The sequence below is a fragment of the Callithrix jacchus genome, chromosome 3 (assembly GCF_049354715.1).
Source record: "Callithrix jacchus isolate 240 chromosome 3, calJac240_pri, whole genome shotgun sequence".
NCBI classification, from domain to species: domain Eukaryota; kingdom Metazoa; phylum Chordata; class Mammalia; order Primates; family Cebidae; genus Callithrix; species Callithrix jacchus.
The window spans coordinates 41,384,789-41,408,763 of NC_133504.1; the positions used below are offsets into that span (position 1 = coordinate 41,384,789).

At 35.8% G+C, this 23,975-nt stretch overlaps 1 protein-coding gene and 1 pseudogene across 1 annotated transcript in view; both read right to left on the minus strand.

The window, feature by feature from the left end:
- NPY2R (neuropeptide Y receptor Y2) overlaps positions 1 to 20,418 on the minus strand; it is a 46,531-nt gene extending 26,113 nt beyond the window's left edge. The window contains exon 1 of the mRNA XM_035292829.3: positions 20,345 to 20,418. The gene's annotated coding sequence lies outside the window, so the exon portion shown is untranslated. The remainder of the gene's footprint in view (positions 1 to 20,344) is intronic.
- Positions 7,136 to 7,258, minus strand: LOC118152457 (U5 spliceosomal RNA; annotated as a pseudogene).
- Positions 20,419 to 23,975: the final 3,557 nt, after the last annotated feature.

Consider the following 23,975-nt stretch of genomic DNA (forward strand, 5'->3'; position numbering starts at 1 on the left):
AAGGACACAAATCCTTCCATTTCTCCTTGGCTCCCATTCCTCAGGTGAGCCCTTCATTCCGAAGTTAATTCCTGCTTGCACCTTGGATGCATAATGGCTCACCCATCTAACAGAGACAGCTGGTGGCCTCATGATTACATGTAAATGGGCTGGGGACTTAGCCTGCCTGGATTTAAATACTTGTTATGCCACCCATTAGCCATTAGGCTTCTGGGCAAATTACTTGGACAAGTTCTCTGGGCTTCATATTCTTTATCCGTGAAAGAGGGGTAATAGTATTGAACACATAAAGTTGTTGTGAGGATACAGTGGGATAGTATACATAGAGTAGGATTAAAGAGTTCCACATGGCTCAGAGTAAGCTCTCAAAAATATTGGCTATTATTATCAGATGTACATCTTGCCTCTTCCTCTACTCATCAGTTTTCAATTAAATACTCTTGCTTGATCCTAAAATCCCTTCTCATGACATAGTTACTCTCAAACACCAGATTTCTTTAAAACTGTTGTGACCTTCCTTACTACTCCATTCTTACCTATTTAAAATGGACACTCATACCCGAAAATATATTCCAGGTGAATGGAAATCTAAATGGGTCGTTACCCACAGCAGGCAACCCTGGGCCTTTTCCTTCTATGACGTACACAGCAATGATCCTTCTCTTCTTCCTCATTTCCAGAGACTGGCTCTAGAAAACACTATCTGTCTTGAGGTTAGTAGCTGAGAAAATGGTTTACTCTCACAATAATTTTAGTCATAAGAATTGTGCCTCTCTTGAGGTCTTGCATATTTTCGTGTTACATTTACTAAACTCTTGGTTACTCGTTGATGGGTATTTGAATCAATGATAGAGTATAGAAGTGGAAAGCTCTGAAACAATTAATTTTGAAAATACTGCAACTGTGTGTGAGATATTAAACATATTTACTAAGAGGAAGATATGTCTATAAAAAGGTGCATATTATGTGGACTGAAAATAGATTCCTTTTTGTTTTAGAAAATTATCATAAATACCTGGATCGAGAATGTAAACTGAGTATTACAAATCATCCTGTGGAATGATTACCATGGTTATGAGCAAGCTACTAGGATTTTTTTCACAATGTCTTCACTGATACATCCTCACCTTAATCAGATAAGTGACATAATTTCAAATAGAAATTATTTTCTATTTGCCAGCCTCTTAGAGTTGTAGAAGTTTCTAACAGATACAAAATTACAAACTGTTTATACCTTCTTAAATATAAAACCACAGGTTACATCAGCAGGTCAGCTTACAAAGCAAAGCAAGTGTGTTCATCTCTGGCAGCTGTCTTGGATACTATAATAATCCTGTTTTGAAAGACAGCACTTGTGATCCAAAATTACTTTGCAGTTTCATGATTAAGGCAAAATGGATTTGAGAGAATATTGATGCCTCTACCTGACAGAAAAATGCTATAAATATTGGACACAGAAAGATAAAATGAAAGTATCACCAGAAAATTCACTCAGCGAATATTTTGCATACAATAATGCATAAAGTGATGACTTTAAAATATATCAAACGTAAATGATTTCTAGAATCTATATTGTCCTACAAATCATCAAGCAACCTTTTAAAAGAAAATATTTATGAAGTATATACTATGTGTCAGCCACTTTACCAGTCCCTGAAGTAAGAGTGACAGTTCTTGCCTCAATGGGCTTAAAGTCTAGTTACAGTGTTAACATGTGAAAAATAAGTTGAAATGTTACAAATGCAACATTAGAAAGTCCACAACCCATAAATTTAGTCCAGCAAAGTAAAATCCATGGTTAATTTTCTCTAGGAAAATATATTCCAGGTGAATGGAAATCTAAATGGGTTGTTATCCACAGTAGGCAACCCTGGGCCTTTTCCTTCCACGACACACACAGCAATGATCCTTCTCTTCTTTCTCATTTCCAGAGAATGTAGACATGAGATTCAGGCAAGGATTTGAAAGATAAATAAGGGTTTGCCATTTAGTGACAGAAGGAGAAAACATAAGTATCTACCTCCAATAAATTGTAGTTTCCCATTAGAAGTAGAAGATTAATGTGAAATGTGTTTTGGCATCTAGATTCATGTACCTCAGTATACCTCAGATGCATTTGCCAGATGTCTGAACAAACGAAAAGTTTCATGTAAGTTTAAAGAAGTGCAAACAGAAAGAAAGAAATGCCTTCCAATTAGGGTACAGTTCCAAGATTATGAGAGTTACATTTAGGTAGTAAGGTGGAAAGTTGTCGTGGCTAGGGAATGCCTCTGCTTCTGTTCCTCTTATTGGACAAAGAATATGAGATTTTATGGTCCTCACTTCACCTGAAAATGAGATGTGGAGCTAGGTTAGCATTAACCAAACAAAGATCCACTCAGCAAAGTGCCTGTGGCTTTGTCTCTGCCTGCAACCTTCTGGGGAGTGCACCTCCATTCTCTTCTCCACCTCCTCCTATCCTGCCTCTTCTCTGCTCCCTAAGGCTAGAGGTTTCCAAAAAATGCAAAGGTGCTTTGTCTTTACCAATTGAATATACAGCTTCCTAGTTGAGAAACAATGAAATAGATAACATTAAAACTCTCTTTCAGCAATAAGATTTTGTGATAATTAAGAAATAGCAGGTTTTTTGATAAATGAAATTTAAATTCTGAAAATAGAATTAAGTTTATGAATTGAAAACATATAGTGAGAAATGCAAGCAGTAATCATGTAAATGCTTTTTGTGTACCAATGAGAGAGCCAACATAAAAAACTACCAATTTGCTTATTTTCCCATTAATAAGAAAAATGCTTGGATATTGAATTGCCTGCCTTTTCATTTGACCAATATAGACATAACCTTCATATATTAAAGCTCTGAAAATGCACCCAGGTAAATTGCTATTGATATTTGGCAATTCTAGTTAATGTCATTGAATGAATTTCTCAGCTAATCATCACGGATTATATATATATATATATATATCTCCAGTTCTTAAACTGCATTTTCTATTTCCTACAGAAAATATACATTTCTAGTACTTAATTTAAAGCATGACAGTACTTGAGAACATAACAAGAATATGTAAGAAGCACCCTCCTTTGATTTTACTCTCCAGCCCCTCCTCACTAATATATTACAGGAAGTTCAGGCTGGGGAAAACCAAAAATAAAAGAAAGGTGGCCGTGAAACTGTGTTGCCTGTTTTCTTTTGAGTGGTTGATCATTTATTTAATCTATTTTCTGATTACAGAACGTGTTTTCTATACTTGTTCTTCTTAAAAGCTCAAAACTCCAAAGAGCCATATTCTTGACCTTTCCACAGAAATAATACAATCTTAAAAACAGGCATCTAACTCACTCTTAACTAATAGAGTCATTCTTTAATCTTAGCATTTTTTTTCTACCAGTTAGGAGCATACAAAAGATACACCTTTTATTTAAGTTGAAATATGAATTTTTAAAATTTTACTCTAATTCAAATGTTGCCCATGCCATTCTTGCAGAGTCATTGTACTGGTTTTTAAAAATTTGAATGTCTATCTGTGGATGGGCCTGAGCTGCATTTTCTTTTTCTCCTGGGATTTAAAAATCTAAGCATTAGCTCTGGTATATATTCAGCGACTTCCAGAGAGAGAAAAGCATTTGTTCAAATGTACAATTTGATATCACTAAATACAGATGAACACTACTTTAAAACACAACTCAATGTAACTTAAGGAAAGGAAAGAGTAAGGATGTGAAAATTGTAACATCATGCTCTCAAAAGGATTTTTTGCTTTCCAATGGATTTACTGAAGAATTCTTTTAAATAATGAAAGTCGCTTATATTATTTGATTTATAAAAAATTAAATTAGGAAATATATATGTTAATGAGTAGGGCACCTGCAAGACGGTTTGTATGGCATTTTATAAGCAACTAGAGCTAAGCAAATATGTATTTTTATATTATATTGAATAATAACTTTGTGGCATGAATTTTGCTCTATGCATGTGACAGATGTATAACTTATAACAATGCTACTCTAAAAGATTCGTAAGTTTGGGTCTAACCCATGCAAAAGCCCACCATCTAGTGGACGAGAGATACATTTTACAAATTAATTATGTCACAAGGTGATAAGTTATATGATAAATATATAGTTCATAGATTTGACATTTTATTTGTATCTACCAGATACAAACAGATGAGGTTTAGGACAGAAGATAGGAAATCTAAGCAGAGGAAGCACTCTAGAAAATTCATGGAGATGTAATTAATGCTGACACAGGGGACCAACTCCAAATAGTTTAGGATGCCTTTTGTGAAATAATAAAAGCTTATACAGAGGAGGTACATAGTATCTGCATAATTGAAGGGGGTGTACTCTAGATCAGCTAGTTGCATTATTGCATTGGTAATGTACAGGCATTGAGAGGTTAAAAGTACACAAAAACTGGTCATTTTTTAGATTTAGTAGGAACATTCCGGTAGCAACGTAAAAGTTGTATGAGTGGGAGGGGTCTGACTTAGAACAGTGACTCGCAGTTCAGGCATATTGTAATATTAGAACTACACGAAGAGCTTTTAAAAAGCTCTGCAGATTTCTGGTCCCCATCCCACATTTAAAGAGGCCTGAGAACCTATACTTTTAAAAAGTTCCCTTATTAGTTATTTGTTACTACATAAACACTACCACAAACTTTGCAGCTGAAACAACAAGCATTTCTTATCTCTGAGGTTCTAGAATCAGGGTACGGTTTATCCAGGTCTTCTACTTCAGGGTATCTCACAAAGCTGCAGTCAATATGTTGGACAAACATGGGGTCCTATCTGAGGTTTGACTGGGAAAGGATGAGCTTCTAAAGTCAGATGGCTGTTAGCAGGATTCAGTTTCTTGTGGGTTGTGACTGAAAGCTTTATCTCCATGCTAGCTGTTGCCTGGAAGCTGCTTCTGTCCCTTGTCACATGGGTCTCTCTACGTGGAGGTTTACTTCATTAAAGTCAGCAAGGAAAAGAGTTTGCTAGCAAGAGGAAAGTTATACTCATGTGTAACGTAATTATGGAAGAGAACTCCCATCACCATTGCCTTTTTCTAGTGTTTTGAAACAATTCACATGGCGTCCATACTCAAGGTAGAAATGTATACAAGGGCTTGAATATTGGGATACAGGGGAAATCAGGAACCGTCTTACAGTCTACAGACCACAAACCTCATGTGATTCTGATGCACGCAGAATTTTGAAAACACTGAATCAGAGACTTTAGGATGCAAATATATGACAAGAATTAAGCTGAGAGAGAGGATCTCAAAAACTTTGAAAAAAATAAGGTACATAGAACAGGTGATTCTTTTGTATGGGGAATGCAGTTAGGTAGGAGACAGCCTGATTATCAAGCTTTGGACATGGTCATTGGGTGTATAATTGAGTGTACAGTGAAGCCACTAACCAAAGGAGGAAGTAGAAAAAGAGAAATATGTTTTGAAAAAATAATAATGGATTTAGTTTCAGATGTGTTGTAGTCAAAGTGCCTATGGGGTGTGTTAGGTGAAAATATTCACAACTTTGTAATAAGGCCGCAAAAAAAAAGTGGATGGCATGTATATTCAATGATATTCAGAAGCATTGTTTGCCAGGCCAACCAAAGGCTTCTTTCATTATCTAGAAGAATGTTCATCATTCTGCTCACTATTGACAACAGATTAAATGTCCTAAACTTAGGTTACATATTAACTTGCATGCTTTTGTTCAGTGCAGTTGCAATTCCTTTTTAGTGGAAAAGATAAAGCTTATGATTTGTTTTTCTGTATGATATTGAATATTTTTATAACTACATTGGCGATCTTATTAGTTATGAAATTAACTACAAATGACCAGAGCCATGAATAGTTTCTGAACTCACTGCACCATTTCATTGATAAGATGAAGAAAATATTTGACACAAGCTGTTTATATTTGTATAAATCATGTTTTTATTTTATTTTTACATTTTGAGAATTATCCTTTGGAGGTTTTGAAGGTACTGCCAAGATGCCCAAGTGAATTCATTTAATGAAGCCAATTCAATTGCACTGCCTAAGAGGCATCGCGCACTCTCTCCCTCTCTTTTTCAACTCTCTCTCTTTCAAGCTGCTCCTGAAGTAGCAATCAAATTTTACCTCTGCTGACTCTCTGATTCTCTAGATCTTATCTCTACTGCTTTGTTTCTTTGTGTTTTTGGTTCCTGTCTTTCTTAGTCTCATTCCATTTGCACATAGAAAATGTTATTCCTTAATAATGGCGACAATTACCAGAAAACCAGTTTTATGATCTGACCTTTTGATGATTCCTGCCAAGATGATGGGAATCTATTCTGTTCCATGTTAAATAGTAGAGAATTTACCTTCTTATTATTTTCTTCTATCTGTGCACACAAATCAATTAAGGAATCATTTTGTGGCCACTAGAAAGGAGATCTGGTGTAGTGAGTTTCTGTGATTACTGTACCCACAGATGCAAATGGAGCTGCACGTTGTGTGCCCTGCCCATCTGTAACTGAGAAAAGCCTTTATCTGTTGCATCAGTACAATCTATTTCCTACTTCCATTAGGATCCAATGAATTAGATTTTGAAGTTCCTCTAATTAAAGGAGCTCTGTTCTAATGACTTCATAAAGAATAATAAGAATAACATAAATCTATTTCTCCAAAATCGTAGAAAATGAAGAAGCTGAACTTTTCATACTTACATGTGTTAGACTTTTAAGGATTTTTTTTTCTTTTTACTGATAACCAAGAAATATTTTTATATAAGAATCCAAGTTTACATCATCCAGGTAAATCCTTAGACAAATCACATTATTTGAATGAGTTTGATTTAAAAACACAGCTATAGTTGAATGGACAGAAACAGGGAGTAAAACCATGAATATCAGAGGCTGGGAGTGGAAGGATGGGGAAGATGTTGGTCAGTTAGGAGGAATAAATTTTAGAGCTCTACTATGCATCATGATGACTATAGTACTAACATTATATTATATAACTGGAAATTATTGAGCGTGGATTTTCAGTGTTCTCTCCATACACAAAAAATAGTAAGCATATCAAGTAATTCATATGTTAATTGGTTTGAGGTAGCCAATCCACAATGCAAACCTATATTAAAGTATCATGTTGTATTCCACAAATCTATACAATTTTAATTTGCTGATTTAAAAAACAAAAAAATAAATAGATGCACACAGCTACATGGCTTTTTCCATGGAAATCTTTAGTAAAAGGCAAAAGATTTATACACACTGGCTTTTTCTTGATGTGATTTGCAGATTTGTGTTTGTTTTCACATTAGTTGACACTAGTTCATCTGAACTTACTAAATTTCTTACACCGCTTTACTAATCAAATAAGCTAAAATATGATTCATCATTATGGTTAATATAAAGCTGTGTTCAACTACATCGAGTCACAAGTCTGACAAATTGTTTTATATAAGCTGACTCAGGCTCTCTAATGTGTTAGTTTAAAACATGATATCCAAGATTCTTAATTAACTGTATAACCATGGACTAATATTAAGTCTAGTTAATAAATAATCTTCGGATCTCTGGATAACTTTTTAAGTAAGAAAGGACGCTGATATTTTGGTCATAAGGGATAGTTGTTAACACATGTCACTTTCATTCTTAGTGTATTACAGAGTGGCAATACTTTTGGGTCTTGTTAATGAATGTGTTCTCTTGCTTTTGTCACTTTTCAGAGACAGAAACATGTATAAGTTTTATCATGTCCTTGATTATTTACAAAACAAAAGAAGAACACATTTCACTCACCTCTGAAAAAGCTAATATTTCTTGCAGTAAATGGTGTGATTGTCTGTTATGCTTACTTAAAATACTGTAATTTACACTCACTAAATAGTTATTCACCAGGCACATGATTCTCACTTAATCAAATGAAAAGAAACTTTCAAAAACTTGTTTGATTTTTGTTGTATCAAAATTAGATCCTCCACTTAGAATAAAGAGCATTTATTTAATATTTAAAAGTAACTTTGAGATTTTCTCCAGTGAGTCAAAAAATTATTTATTTGCATTATGAAGAAAGTGATATAGAAATAATCAGTTTTTTAATGCTCCATATTTCTTAAGTTCTAACAATATTATAAGTATTCCATGGGAAGAGATTTTAAAGGATAATTTTTTATGGCTAAAATATTACTACTATAAATTTTTCAGAGATTACAGAATAGACTGGAAGACCTTGGAGGTGTTTTAACAACCTTACTATCATAATATAGCTTTATGTTTAGAGGAAACATTGAAGGAATTTTTATTAAAAATATATGTTGGCCAGGCACAGTGGCTCATGCCTGTAATTCCAGCACTTTGGAAGCCCGAGGTAGGCAGATCATAAGGTCAGGAGTTTGAGACCAGCCTGGCCAATATACTGAAATCCCATCTCCACTAAAAATACAAAAATTAGCCAGACGTGGTGGTATGTGACTGCAGTCCCATCTACTCTGGAGGCTGAGGTGGGAGAATTGCTTGAACCTGAGTTGTGATTGCATCACTGCACTGCAGCCTGGGTGACAGAGCAAGACCCTGTCTCAAAAAAAATGTATATACATGTGTGTGTGTGTGTGTGTGTCATGTGTGTGTGTGTATGTGTATTATTTTTAATACACACCTAACAGAGGATTTTTACTCTCATTTCAATATTTTTGATTATTGCGATAAATTAACTATACCAATCTGTCTCATCTGCAGTTATCAGCTTTACTCTGAGCCTTATAACCTGCTATTAGCTGAGACCAGAATTTTTGTCTTTGGCCAACAACAGTCGCAGAGCCTTAAGAAACAGATTGTAATAGAAACTCCTAACAATGTATAATTCAGAGAATAAACTCTTACACACAGATTTCCAGGCAGACATGCCTTGTATGTCTTTGAAATTGTGCGAGGGGACTGAGTCAAGATTTCTGTGGCTCTTTTGATTCCAGAGGCAGATGACTTCATGAAAGCAGAGGGCTGACCCAGGATCCAGCGGAACAAAAATTAACTGCAAAGGACTGAGTACACTGATAAGGAACATTTAATTTCGTTTACTTGTTAGGAATATTGATTTTCTTTCAAAGATTTTGTCTCTTAAGGAAAATATGTGGAAGCTATGTTTCTTCTTAATTATGTCTAATATGAATACTCTTCAATTTAGCAGATTATGCATTTAAAAATAAAATAAAATATATCTTTTCCAGAGTATCTGATTTTCCCTGACAGAATTCAGAAACAGATATTTTGACTTCCTCCCCTTACTTTTCATGGCAATACAGTTACTTGCATAGGTTTAATAATAATCTGTATTACACTTTACCAGATATAATTGGACAAATAGATTGTACAATAAAGGCTATCATACAATACATCATATGAGAATGATTCTCAGTTATTCAGTATAACAAATAAAATACTAAGAAATAATGATTGTACTTAGTGTATGAAACCACTGCCTACAAAGCCGATGGAAGAAAATAGGTCTCAGATCCTTTTTATGGCTTTGAGGGCCTCAGCCTCATAGATCCTTCCTAGCAGAGAGAATGTGTACTCTGGAGGATCTCCAGAACAGAGAAATTCACCCAAATTTACTTACAGGCTGAGAGTGTATACTTAGCTTTGTTTTTAGCCTTGGAATAAATACAAGTAGCATGGGTTTCTCCAAGTCTAATCTGAGATATCTTAAAACATTTCCAAGTAGAAATGATTTCTCTGGGTTTAATAATTACTTGATACTATATGTCTCTGGTTAGAATAGGTACAATGATGAACTTTAGCTTTTCAGGGTAAAAGGTTATATGAAAGTAGAGACAACCAGGGTGGGCCAGTCTTGTCAAGGGACTTTATCTGGGTATGAAAGGAAAAATATTACTTGAGGCTGGAAGTGGGGTTCAGCATTAAGAAAGAGTTCTTCTTAAATAAGATGGTACGTCATTGTGCCTGAAAATGACCTGTAGAAAGGGTACAAGGAATAATACCTAAGCCTTGAATAAAATGGAACAAGATATCAAGAGTAAAGGAGAGGTCTTATTCCTAAACTGGGCAGACAGCTCCTATTCTGAGTCTGAAGGGGAGACAGGAGGAAAAAGGGCGACATGGATACATTTGTAGGTAAGAGAGGGATGGAGTTTACTAAGGCTGAAACTTCAAGTGGTTATTTTCATTGTGGAGTAAACAGCTTGTCTATTTGCTTACAATATGGTGTGGGGTTTGGTTAGAGGCTTTGAGGGTATAGTGTTTGCAGGGGAGTCCATGCGTAATCCTCACTACTACTTTCATTTTATTCATGAACTCAGTAAGCAAGCACTTTGCAGAGCAGAAGGTCTTGTCTACTTAATTGCCGGATGCTTTCTATCTTGGAGCAAGTGTTTACATGATTGGTTCACTCATTTCCTCAGTCTCTAGGCCCTTTGTAAAACAAGGATTGAGGCCTTCCTCTTGCAAGTCTCCTTATCCCCATTTCTCTAATCCCTCTAACACAATTGTTAAAAATTGCCCATAAATGTATGTAGATCCATGCCTCTGGCCATCTGGTCCTCCAGAAAAACAAACAAAAAGTGAAAATCAGATGTTCCACTTGAAGTTCTGCTCAACTTGGAGTGTATCTCCTTCCAGGCTCTCTTACAGTCTTCCTTAGCTGATGAAAGAGACAGCATCTCATTTCTGGATGGACCCAGTTTATTATGCAAAGTCATTTGGAAATAAAACTCTTATGTTTCCTCCTCAGCCCTGAGGTCATAGAGAACTCTCCTGTGAGGTCATAAATGTGTGCTGAAACAGAGGCATTTGTTTAGCCAAGTAGGCACAACACAGAGAGTCAGTCAATTGCTTAATACAATTTGTATATTCATTACTTTGTCAGGCCACAGAACCGTTTTTAACACATTTATTTGACGATGGAGTACTCTGAGGAATACCCAACCTTACGGTTTAACAGATTAATAAAACTCGAAGAGCTTGGCCTGGTACGGTGGCTCACTCCTGTAATCCCAGCACTTTGGGAGGCTGAGGCAGGATCACCTGAGGTCAGGAGTTCAAAACCAGCCTAGCCAATATGGTGAAACCCCATCTATACTAAAAATACATAAAGTAGCTGGGCATGGTGTTGGGTGCCTATAATCCCAGCTATTCGGGAGGCTGAGACATGAGAATCTCTTAAACCCGGGAGACAGAGATTGCAGTGAGCCAAGATCCCGCCACGGCACTCCAGCCTGGGTGACACAGTGAGACTTCATCTCAACCCTTCACCCAAAAGCAGCTCATGATGGGGAGCTTGAGTTGAATGTTATTCTCCCTACGTCCCATGTTCAGATAGTCATTCTCTCCCAAGTTCCTATTTAAAACCAAGAAGAATAATTCTTGTTCAAAATTTATTATTTTAAAATAATATTTTTTGAGCAAGAGGAGTTTGCTTTAAAACCCCAGAGAACTTCATTGTGATTCTCCTGTTGTAGCCTGGGAGAGGCTCTGCACAGCACAGACACTAAAAACATCATTCACGTGGAAATAGAAAAAATTTAAAAATAAAAAAAAATAAAAAAAACATTTGCTCTGTTGACTTCATAGGCAGATATTGAACAATGAGAACACATGGACACAGGGAGCGGGACATCACACACTGGGATCTGTTGGTGGGGGCTAGAGGAGGGACAGCAGGGGGTGGGGAAGCTGGGGAGAGATAGCATGGGGAGAAATGCCAGATATAGGTGATGAGGGGATGGAGACAGCAAACCGCTTTGCCAGGTATGTACCTATGCAACAATCCTGCATGATCTGCACATGTACCCCAGAACCTAAGTATAATTTAAAAAAGAACCAAATGACATGGCTTGCAGTATTCCATGATACAGCCATAAAACTTCTCTTTCTTTGGGCCCTTCTACAGATTTCTGAATTATCACTAAATTAGTTTGGGAAACATGACCAAATGCAGTTTTGTGTTACCTCTGAAATTTAAATACACCCACAAGTCACAGATGCATATTGCTTTTAGGGGTAGTTAGTGCAATTTGTCTTAAATTCTGAAGAGGGTGAACATGTATACAACTAAGATCAGCGGACTCCAGAAACATGGTAACTAACTCAAATTATATCTAGTTTTTAAAATGCTTTTCTTTTTGGGGGTGGTTGGAGGAGTAGGGTGGAGCAATGTGGTAGGAATCAAGGAGTTACACAATTTAATTTAGATAATACCTTAGAAGGTTGGTAACTGTTTTGGTCGTAGGGAGCCCATGATTAATTAGTGTTTAGTTATGCTCTCTGTGGAACAAACCATTATGCCTGTTTTCTTTTTTTAGTTCTGCTGCTTACTGGGGAAACCACACTCACTGTGCCCCTGACGGTCAAGTTCTATTTTGTGGATTCTTTGACTGGGACATTCCATCATCCCCACTGAATTCAGAAAACCCATTTTAATGGCAACCTGTTCATGTTCATCCTTCCTCTACAAAGAAGACCCCTACCATGTGTGTTAAGAAAGTTTGTGCTGCTCCCACTAATGTATTTGTCAATGTCTTGGTGTGGAATGTCTTAGTGTGTTTGGGTTGCTACAACAAAACACCATAAACTGGGTAGTTTGTAGACAACAGAAGTTTATTTCTCACTGTTCTGGAGGCTGGGAAGTCCAAGATGAAGGTGCCAGCAGATTCAGTGTCTGGTGAGGACCCACTTTCTGGTGCACAGGTGACACCATCTCATTGTGGCTTCACTTGGTGGAAGGAGCAAAAAGCTCCCTTAGGACTGTTTTATAAGGGTACAAATCCTATTTATGATCTAATTGTCTCACAAAGATCATCTTAAGATCATCACCTTTAAAGGTAAGATTTTAATATACAAATTTTGAGGAGACACAAACATTCAGACCATAGTAAGGATTTTTTAATGCTCTTTTATGGAAGATCCTTAAGGAGACAGGTGAATGGTTGGCATATTCTATAGGTATTCCAACATTTATTTCTCCTTAACTTATTGAATATTTCACACCACTGGTAAAAACATCCTCAATTCTGTGCTTCAGAAATTTGTGAGGGTTTTTCGTAAGCCACAGTGATGGACGGATTAAAGGGTACCACTATCATTTAGTGAATGAGATCAAAAGAGTCTGGATATCCTGAAGCGTCAGGACAATTCCTCACTATAAGAAGTTATCCATGTACTATGTAAATCTTGAATGCACTACCAGGTAATTGTGCATGTGAAGAGCCCACAGTGACCCTAGAGTTGAACCTGGAAATGATCTCCCTGTCGTGTAAAAAGCACAAAACATGTTTGCACAGTTTTAATCATTCTGGCTCTTCTAGTAATACAAAGAAGGAAAAACTGTAATTTTTTTATGTCTTTAACTTTGCTAACAGTGGCTCGCCATTTTGATAAAATCTCATCACTGACTTTAAGACTACTGATTTTACTTGAATCAGCAATAAAATATAATTTTATCAGTTCACATGTACAGATATTATATCATATATAATCTATTTATATGTAACAAATAAACCTGGTTTAAAAAGTCAAATATAAATAAAAAGTCAATAATCAATAAAATATTTAAAATTGGGTGTTCTTATTTTGCATACAGATAGACAGCTACTAACATGCCTATTCTAATACAAAAACTCTAAGAACATTAATCCTAACTGGAAGACTTTGCAAAGAAAAAATCGTCATCAAATATATGTATTAGAGTTTCAAGATTTAAGGAGAGACTTAGGAAACCTGAGTTTTTCCCTGAAATATAATAAAAAAGTAGTCAGAAGGATAAAAACTGTATTGTTTATTGCAAAATAACAGAATCAGAAAAAGTATAGGCCATACAAGTTGGTAAAAAATTATGTTGTCAACTTGTGTAAGTATAATGATAAAATATCTAAAAAAATTCCATCTATTCCACTGAGCAATTATATTGTTTCAAGTTGAGTAAAGATGTAGAAAATCATCTGTGTAATGAACTGCATTCAGGCAAATTTTCCTGACAAGTGGATGTTAGCACTCTTTTTTCTTTGTGCTAAAAGAAAAATGTTTTCCCCACTTGTACATCTAAAGTTTATAAAAAATAAAAAATTCATAACAGAAATGTTATTTTTAAAATTACTGATGGCAGCATTTCTGCTTCGATGTGAAATAGTTTCATACCAGGTGCAGTGGCTCATGCCTATAATCCTACCTCTTTGGGAGGCTGAGTGGGGAGGATTACCTGAGCCAAGGAGTTTGGAAACAGCCTGGGCAACATGGCAAGACTCCATCTTAAAGAAAAAAAAAAGAAAAAGAAAGTAACAGTGTCTGGAATCAACTTTGTTTTAAGCAAAATAAAAATAAAAATAAAATAAAATATAGAAAAAACTATGCTTATATACTAGACAATAGAAAGTATAGGACTTGTCGGGACCAGGCACGGTGGCTCACGCCTGTAACCCCAGCACTTTGGGAGGCCGAGGCTGGTGGATCACGAGGTCAAGAGATCGAGACCATCCTGGTCAACATGGTGAAACCCTGTCTCTACTAAAAATACAAAAAATTAGCTGGACATGGTGGCATGTGCCTGTAATCCCAGCTATTCAGGAGGCTGAGGCAGAAGAACTGCCTGAACCCTGGAGGCAGAGGTTGCGGTGAGCCAAGATTGCGCCATTGCACTCCAGCCTGGGTAACAAGAGTAAAACTCTGTCTCAAAAAAAAAAAAGAAAGTACAGGACTTGTGTCTCAGACAAAGTAAACCACTGAAATAAGCACCATGATTTCGTCATCTTTCCTCCAGGAGAAAATTTCAAGATGATAGAAGAGAAGGTGATATTCCTCCACTGGTCTTTGACTTGACGGGATGACGACCAGAGCTTGGGGAGATTAAGCAGTCCAGATTTTGGGGATAGAGTAAAGCTACAAAGTCTGCATGGGGTCCTATTGGGTCTTGACTAAAACCAACCTGTATATGCAGAAGGCGAGATCACATGAGACAACCAAAGACAAAGTCCTTGGAAACAGCAGTTGCCAGAGATGAAAACTCACAAGAGGTCATACTAGGAGCTCTTTTGAGTATTTGAGTTGCCACTAACCAGAGTTGAAAAGTCTCACTATATACACAGGACAGTCAGTGAAGATCCTAAATTGGTCATGTCATAGAAGTGGAGTCTAAATAAACCCAAGGGTAATGACTATAAACGAGCCTTCCAATAGGCTTTAAAAGCAAGCCTCAAATGAATCAAACTGTCCTTCAAGTAACTTGACAGCTTGCCAAAAAAATTTCAACACTACTGAAAGGAATACAACAAAATCTGGCACACACAAAGCATCCCCACTATCTGGAATCCAGTAAAAAAAATAAGTAGACATACAATGAAGCAAGAAAAGATGGCCCATAATCAGGAAGATATCAGAGAATCGAAACACAGAAATAAAGATATGATAGAATTAGCACACAAGAACATTAAGAAAGCTATTGTAATTATGTTGAATATTCTCAGGGTTGTCAATGGAAACATTAGTGTTCATAATTAAGAGAAAAATGGCACATATGAAAAAAGTAACTTCTAGACATGAAAAATACAGTATTAAAAATAAAAATGTCACTAAGTGAAATTACCAGCAAATTGGTCTTTGCAGGAAATAAGAAGTACAGTGAGTTTAAAGATAAGGAAGTATAAACTAGCAAAGATGAAGAATATAGAGAAAAAGGACTAATTACACACAATTACTCAGTGACCTGTGAAGAAATATCAAGTTGTCTAACATTTGGGCAATGGCAGTTCCAAAAGGAGGATAGGGAGAAACAGCAAAAATACTTAAAGAAATATATGCAGGGTTTCCAAATTTTATGAAAACTAATATCAGGCAAAGCAAACTTCAGAACAAGTAATTTTAGCATAGGCAAAGTGGGACTTCATTAATAAAGGTAAAGATAAAGGGTTCTATTTATTCAGACTTGACAATTCTAAATGCACACACTTAATATGCTTCACATAAGTTTCAAAATATATGAAGAAAAAACTGAAATAGTAAAATGATAAAGAAACAATTACCCAATTATAGTTGCCTATTTCAGCCTCTTCTCTCAGTACTTGTAGAACAAGCAGACAGAAAACCAAAGTATTATAGAAGACTTAAATAGCAATATCAAAAAATTTCTCCCCATTAACACTTACATAAAAATTTACTTTATAACTTCGTGTACATATTTTTATAAGTACATATAACATATGTCAAGTTACTACACATGCTAAGCAATGAAATCAATCTCAACAAAATTAAAAGAATTGAAATAATCCTGAACACAAAGATGGAGTTAAATTGATAACAAGATAAATATTTACTGACACTTTTTTGCTGCCTTGAAACCCACACTTTTTGGGTACTCCCTCTTCCAGGAGAGCTGTTTACACAGCTCCATCTTTCCCTGATACTCATCTTGGTAGGTTTAAAACAGTAGTTAAGATATAAGGAAAGATGTGAATGAGGAACAAGAGCAGATGACCTTACACTATTTCAAAGGCAAGTAGCTGCCAACCTCTGGCCTTAGCTTGGTGAAGAAATATTTGAAGAAACATTAAAGCCAGCAACTAAATTCTTAGACTAGACTAGACATATTCTTATAACTAAAATTAGACTATTCTGTGACTACAGAGAACCACAGACCTGCTTATAGCTTCAGAGTAAGCAGAAATATAGATGATGGGTTAATGGATGCAGCAAACCACCACCATGGCATGTGTACACCTATGTAACAATCCTGCACAATCTGCACATATACCCCAGAACTTAAAATATAATAAAAAAAGAAAAAAATAATAAAAAAGTTAATGTTGCTCGCCCTGTTGAGTTTTGGACTTACTTGGTATCTGTTAATCCTTTCTTCTGGTTTATTTCTCCCTTTTAGAATGAAAGTATGGGTCCTGTTTCTACCTTGCCTTTGTATTTTGGGAGCATATAACTTGTTTGATTTCACAGGTTCACAGCTAAAGAGCAGTTTGCCTCAGAATGAAACACACGTTTGAATCTAACCATCTCTGACTTCACATTTAAGTGGGACTTGGACTTCACACTTTTGAATGGAGGATGGGATGAGTTAAGATTTTGGGGACTGATGGGATGAATGAATTTTTTATGTGAGAAGGACATAAATCTGGGGGCCCAGTGTCTGAATCTTATGGTTTGAATGTGTCATCTCCAAAATGCATGTGTTAAAACTTAATTTTTCTTCTGGTTAAATTAAGAAGTGGGTCCTCCTTCTGGAAAGTGACTATGTCCTGACAAGGGCTGAAGGGAACAAGCTTAGGCCCTTTTTTTGCTCTTCCGCCATGGGAACACAGTATCCATTCTGCTCCTACTTTGTCCCTCTGTTCTGCGAAGGTAGAGCTCACCCCCTCTGGAGGATGCAGCAACAACGCACCATTTTGGAAGGGGGGACACTGGGTCCCCACCAGATACCAAATCTGCCAGGGTCTTGATCTTGGACTTTGTAGTCATCACAACTGTGAGAAATAAATTCCCATTCTTTATAAATTATCTAGTGTATGCAGTTTTGCCAAAGCAGCACAAATAGACTAATACACAAGGGCAGGAGAGACGACCCTCCTTGAGTAAATGCTAAAGATCTGCGGGGACACAAAACTGAACTTGCGTTTATGTATCCTAACAGGGTGGCTGCACCCGCTATCAGGTAGGGTAACCTCCTAATTTCTCATCTAAACAGAAGACTTTTGAAAGGGAAAGGTAAAACTTTTAATAGTTCGACAGACTGGGCACAAACCCATACTATCCTGAGCTAACCAGGCTGTACGATCACTATGGGAGCATTGCATTCCTTGATCTGCCAGTGGCTACCTACCACATACAAAGACGCCCTCGGAGAATAAAGCCTGCAGAGTTCAACGCAAGACTGAGAGATGGAGCGAAAGAGGCAGGGCTGCTGGTGTTAGTGAAACGCCAGGGCTTCACTAGGACCTGCTGCTCGCTGCACAGACTTCCAGTCACTAAGACAAGGGTTTAATAGAGTGCTGCAGCCAAGAGAAGGGAGAAGTCTCAAATCCACCTCACCAACCAACTGAAATTGGGGGTTTCTATAGCAGGAAAAACAGGAATTAGGGAGGGGTAAGGAAGCAAACATGAATGTTTGTCTAGATGTGGTGATCTGATAAGTTTCAGTTCATTGTCTGAAGTTTGCTTTCCTGAGGTAGGAACTTGGATGAGAAAGAGGAATGTTTCGTTTTAAAATCAGGAAGGTTAACTTGTAAGGTCATTCAAAAAAATCTCATGAATATCAGTTCAATGGGACAATTGGGCCCATTTCAATGGCATGACCCTCGGCCCCTCCCAGGTGTGTGTGACCCTTAAATTCTCTCTCCTTCCCTCTCTTTTTTCTTTTCTTTCTTTCCTTCCTTCTTTCTTTATTTCTTTTCTTTATTTTTATATTTTGCTTGAACTGATCAGCATTTAACCGCTATTACTTGGAACAAACAGAAAATTAGCATGCATCACTCTCTCAGACGTGTAAGCAAAGATTAGCTAGTAGGTTAGTATCTTGTCATTTTTGTTCGACACTACACTTAAGAATAGGCTTTTAACAAAAATTATACATAAAAACTGACAAATCACTATTATATGAATATTGCAACTAACTGCTTTTACCAACATTAAAATCTGCTAGTTACACATAAAACAAAATGATCTTTCCATTTTCTCAGCAATACCAAGAAAAACAGGACTAAAGACTAGGCTAAGATTTGGATATTGAAAAACATAATGAGACAGCAGAAGTGAGGTTGGTTTTAATACAGATAGTGCAGACAGAACTTTCTTTCTTCATTGCAGTTTAACTGATGTTCAGGTGAGTCATACTTATTTTCTCTTCCACTTTTAAAAACTTTAAATACACACAGTTTTCACTGACTGTAGCTCCCCTGTGTATTTACAAATACTTTGGCAGATTATACTGAACTTGCATCATTTTCTTTTTCTTTCACCATATTCCTTGAATTCATGACAAAACCAAACCTTGTTTTTTTGCAAATGGAACTTGGTTGGCGAAATTTGCCTTAATGATGCACTAGCATTACTGCTTCACATTTCAGTCATATTCTGTGCAAGACTCTCTCAAACTATGGAAAATTATGATAGAAGATCAAGGTGGGTCCTAAGGCTTCAAAAATGAATTATATTTCTCCTTTCATGTAGAATATTAGGCTCCAAATCCATTTTTAAAGATTTTAAAATTTTCTATTAGAGAATAGTTTCATAATAACTCAGTTTTATTAAGTACAATTTTACATCCTTGTAGTAAAATAGTCATAATGAATAAAAATGAGTGTGGTCTAATCTAGTATTGTGTAATCATTTTCATGTTACCAAAAGTAATTATTTGAATCATGGAAATGCCTGAAAATCAGATAATTTACATTCACATTCTTTCTTCTCCTGAACTTTCCAAATTGCACTTCCTCAAACATACTTTCAGACTTTTTGCACTTGTTCCCGAAATTCTTTTCCATCATGCCTATGTCTCAGAGTTATTAGGGATGGAAGAGAACTATCTTCCCAGAATGGGGATGTATAATTTTAGCTCCCAAAATGTAATTTTTAAATCTACAGTCTTCCTTTATGCCTTATATAGTAAAAGTGCTCTTCTTAGGCTGTTTACTGAGTGAACTATATCTTGATCCAAATACTTCAAACAGATTTTGAAGAAGGGATTTAAATATATATATATAAAGTTCAGCCAATGATATGCCAAATTTCCTTGTCCAGACATCTGAGCTCTATCGCTTACCATCTAGGGGACCTTCTTCTCACCAACTTTATTGCAATAGAAATCACATCATTTGCCAAATATAATAGAATATTTATGAGAAATAAGTGAGATAACATTTAGGGACCTGTAACAGTACCTGGTACATACACTTTAATTCTTTTGAATATGGAGCTAATTACTTAAGGGACACTTGGTTCTTAGCTTTTTCAACACCAATTGCAGTCAGAAATTTACTATTTCCACGTTATAAGCCCAGAGTCTTTCTGAAAAAGATCAATGTAAAACTCTGATCAGAAAGCCGGAAAAAGCCAGTTATCTAATGCTCAGAAATGGAGTAAATGAATCACCTGCAGATGTCCAAAAACTGCAGCTCATGCTGACATTTGAACAGATAATTAACTTGGACTTAATCCCAAAATGATTGAAACAGTTTAAATACCTGTTTACTCAAGCATTAAAACATGTATTAAAGTACATAAGCACTGGAATTAGAAACATTTTCATGCATGAATTTAGACTAAAGGAGAAATAAAATCTTTTTTTTAAGCAACAGAAAGGAAGTAAAACCAAATTAATCAAAACTAAAAAGATACTGCTTAAAAGAGAGAAAAGCACATTTAGTTACCTGTTTATGTTTGATAGGCTTCTATGAGAATTCATGTCTGTGGCTTTATCTGAATGAATATGGCTCCTCAATACGTAATCTTTATGCGTTCTTAACCATGAAATTTGAAGAAAAAAAAAAACAGAGAAAAGGGAACACAGCTAAGAGAATTTGGAGATGTACCAAAATTTTGTGGTATAAGTGAGACAATATATGGCATAAAGCCATGCTTTTCCATCCTCATTGCACATTAGTATCCTCTGGAGTGCTTTAAAAATGCCTGAGGGAAATGCAAATCAAAATCTCAATGTGATACCACCTCATTCCTGCAATGATGACCATAATCACAAAATCAAAAATAATAGATGTTGGCGTGGATGTGATGAAAAGGGAACACTTTTATACTGCTGGTGGGAATGTAAACTAGTACAACCACTATGGAAAATAATGTGGTGCTTCCTTAATGAACTAAAAGTAGATCTACCAATTGATCCAGAAATCCCACTACTAGGGATCTACCCAGAGGAAAAAGTCATTATACAAAATAAGACATTTGCGCATCATGTTTATAGCAGCACAATTTACAATTGCAAAAATGTGGAATCAGCCCAAATGCCCATCAATCAACAAATGGATAAAGAAAATGTGGTATATATAATATACCACGGAATACTACTCAGCCATAAAAAGGAAAAAAATAATGGCATTCACAGCAACTTGGATGGAATTGGAGGCCATTATTCTAAGTGAAGTAACTCAGGAATGGAAAACCAAACATTATATGTTCTCACTCATAAGTGGGAGCTAAGGTATGAGGACTTAGGGGTGTAAGAATGATACAACAGACTTTGGAAACTTGGGGGAAAGGATGGGAGGAGAGTGAGGAATAAAAGACTACACACTGAGTACAATGTACACTGCTCAGGGGAGGGGTGCACCAAAGTCTCAGAAACCACCACCAAAGAACTTACTCATGTAACCAAACACTACCTACTCTCCAAAAACCTAATGAAATTTAAAAAGCAAAGAAAAAAAAATGAAAGGATAAGAGAATTTGAATGGAGTGTAAAAGGTAGGGAGTAGATTGAAAAAGGCTAGATGGGATCACGGTTTACACATCTTATCCTGATGTAAGAAAGGCTTTCACTGGGGCTGGTGGTGAGGGGTAACTGAGAGGTCCATGAATCTGGTGGACCTCAGATAAATCATGTTCTGATTGGGGTAATTTTGATCATGGAAAAATAAACAATGGTGAAAAACAGATAAATAAATAAGTAAGCCTGAGACCCAATTCCTGAGATTGTGATTTACTCACTCTCATAGGTGGCCAAAATATTTGTATATTTTCAAAGTTATCCTGGTGATTCTAATGGGTACCAGAGATGAGAAGCACTAGATGAAGATTTAAATCCTTGCTCTGTTTTTCACCTGCTGTTTATACTTAAGCAAATTATTTAACCGATCCAATATTTTGTTTATATGATACATTATTAATTATTCACTGCCTGACATAGAGCTGATGTTTTGTAATGCTACTTGTTTATGAAATATTTTACTATAAATATTGAAACAGAAAATCTTCCACTGTGCCCTGTCAATATATATTTTCCTCATGTTCTGAATGCCGCTGGATCTTCTCATGCAGTGAAAGCAAGCATGAGAGACAGTAGTCATCACTCTTTGCTGTTGGTTATTTGGGAAAACCACTAGAAACTATCCACAAAAGTTGCTGTGCTGTGGTAAGATTGAATGTTTTCAAATAAGTATTATTTACTCCTCTTAGGCCTCACTTTATGTGATTTATTTTATGATTCATTGAACTCATAATGGATAACAAAGTTACTAATAGTACAAAAAGTGCTACAAAAGCATGCAACCAATATAAAAATTGTTTATGAACTATTTAGGTTTTTTTTTTAATACTAGGTCTTCAAAATCTCACAGTGTATCTCACTTTAAACCAGGCACATCTTTTAATAGATGTTCCATAAAATAAAGGGTTTAAGATGTGCCTCTAGCCACATATGGCTGGTGGCTGTGCAGCTGCTCTACCTGGACTCAAGCAGTATGGATCATGGTTTTGTGGTTTACCAGTTATGTGATATTGACAAATTTCTTAGCCTCAGTTTTCCTATCTATAAAACGATCACACGGGATAAGCTATGTAAATTCCTATGACAGTATCCATAGTAAACTCTTGATAAACGTTAATAATTATCATTTTCATTCATAATTCCATTAGTGAATATGATAATTATCATTTATTATTATCATTCTATTAGTGACAATGAACATTATTATTATGTTCATTGTCACTAATGGAATGCTGTGCAATTGTCGGTGCTGAGTCAACACTGTGACTTTCTGAAACCTCTTCACTAGAAACGATGTTCAAATGAATGTTAAAAAGTCATATAAAATATTTATTGCTTATTACTTTAAAAGAATTTTAATACCAGGAGCATTTTTCCCAACCGTGTTTTGAGGAATACTCTGGCCACATTCAATGATTGAAAAACTGTAGGACATTTTTTTATAGTACATTCCTTTTATTACAGTGCAGGACAGCATAAATCTCCAGAGACAGCCCATGTAAAAACTTACTAATTACAGTCATTCTCATATTTCCCAAACATGTTTGACTATAAAACCCTTTATTTTATTAAAATTTTGTGAAAGTTATCTTTATAGGCTATGCTTTGGAAATGTATGGAAAATATCCGCTCTGGTGGCTGATATCTGTCATAGATAAGAGACTTGCTTCTGTTTGCCTCAGGCAGGAGAGAGTCAGGTTTCACATCGCTTTAAAACATTGAGGTGTGGAGCAGCTGCCTGATCCACATGTCACTGAGATCTCTGAGAGCACTCATCTGACCTGGCCTTTGCAGCCTGATCATGCTGCTGAACATGATAAGAAGTCACTCAAGATCCCTGTGACCAGCATGTGGCACCACGTCACTTTAAAGCTCACCTGCAGCTAATTACTAACAGAAAGTTTAGGGTCACATCAGTTCTCTCCTTCTCTTCCTCTTACTCCTTTTAGAAATGTTATAAAAAATATTTCTAAATCATGCCGAAACAGACTAATGAAAATTTTAATTAAGTTCAATCTCTGGGCTTAAATATATCTGTAATATGTTCAACAGTATCACTAAAATATTTAATCTTGCATCCAATATGAACATATGAATAAAATACTAGAAATCTGTATTTTTCATCAACATAGTGGAACAGTCTAACAAAATGTAATTTCAGGTTCAATATTTTTTTAATCTCCTGAGGGGATTTACAACTTATTCAAATAGAGAAGAATAACATGGAATAAGTGTTTTAATAATCCGTCAAAGTACATTCTTCTATAACACTGGAAAATATTTTACTTTTTTGCAATCTACTTCATTATAACATTTTTATTATTTACAAAATAATAAGCCATAACTCAATAAAGGCAAATAAACTCAATTTTTAAATGTCCCACCTTGAATCACAATTTACTATATATTAACGAACAAGTTACGTAACCGTTCTATGACCAGAGTTTCTCATCTGTAAAATAGAAGCACTTTTGGTACTTATCTTCTAGAACTATTGTGGGGAATATATGAAATAAACCATGTAAATGTGTATGGTGCATGTGAAGGACAGACTCTAA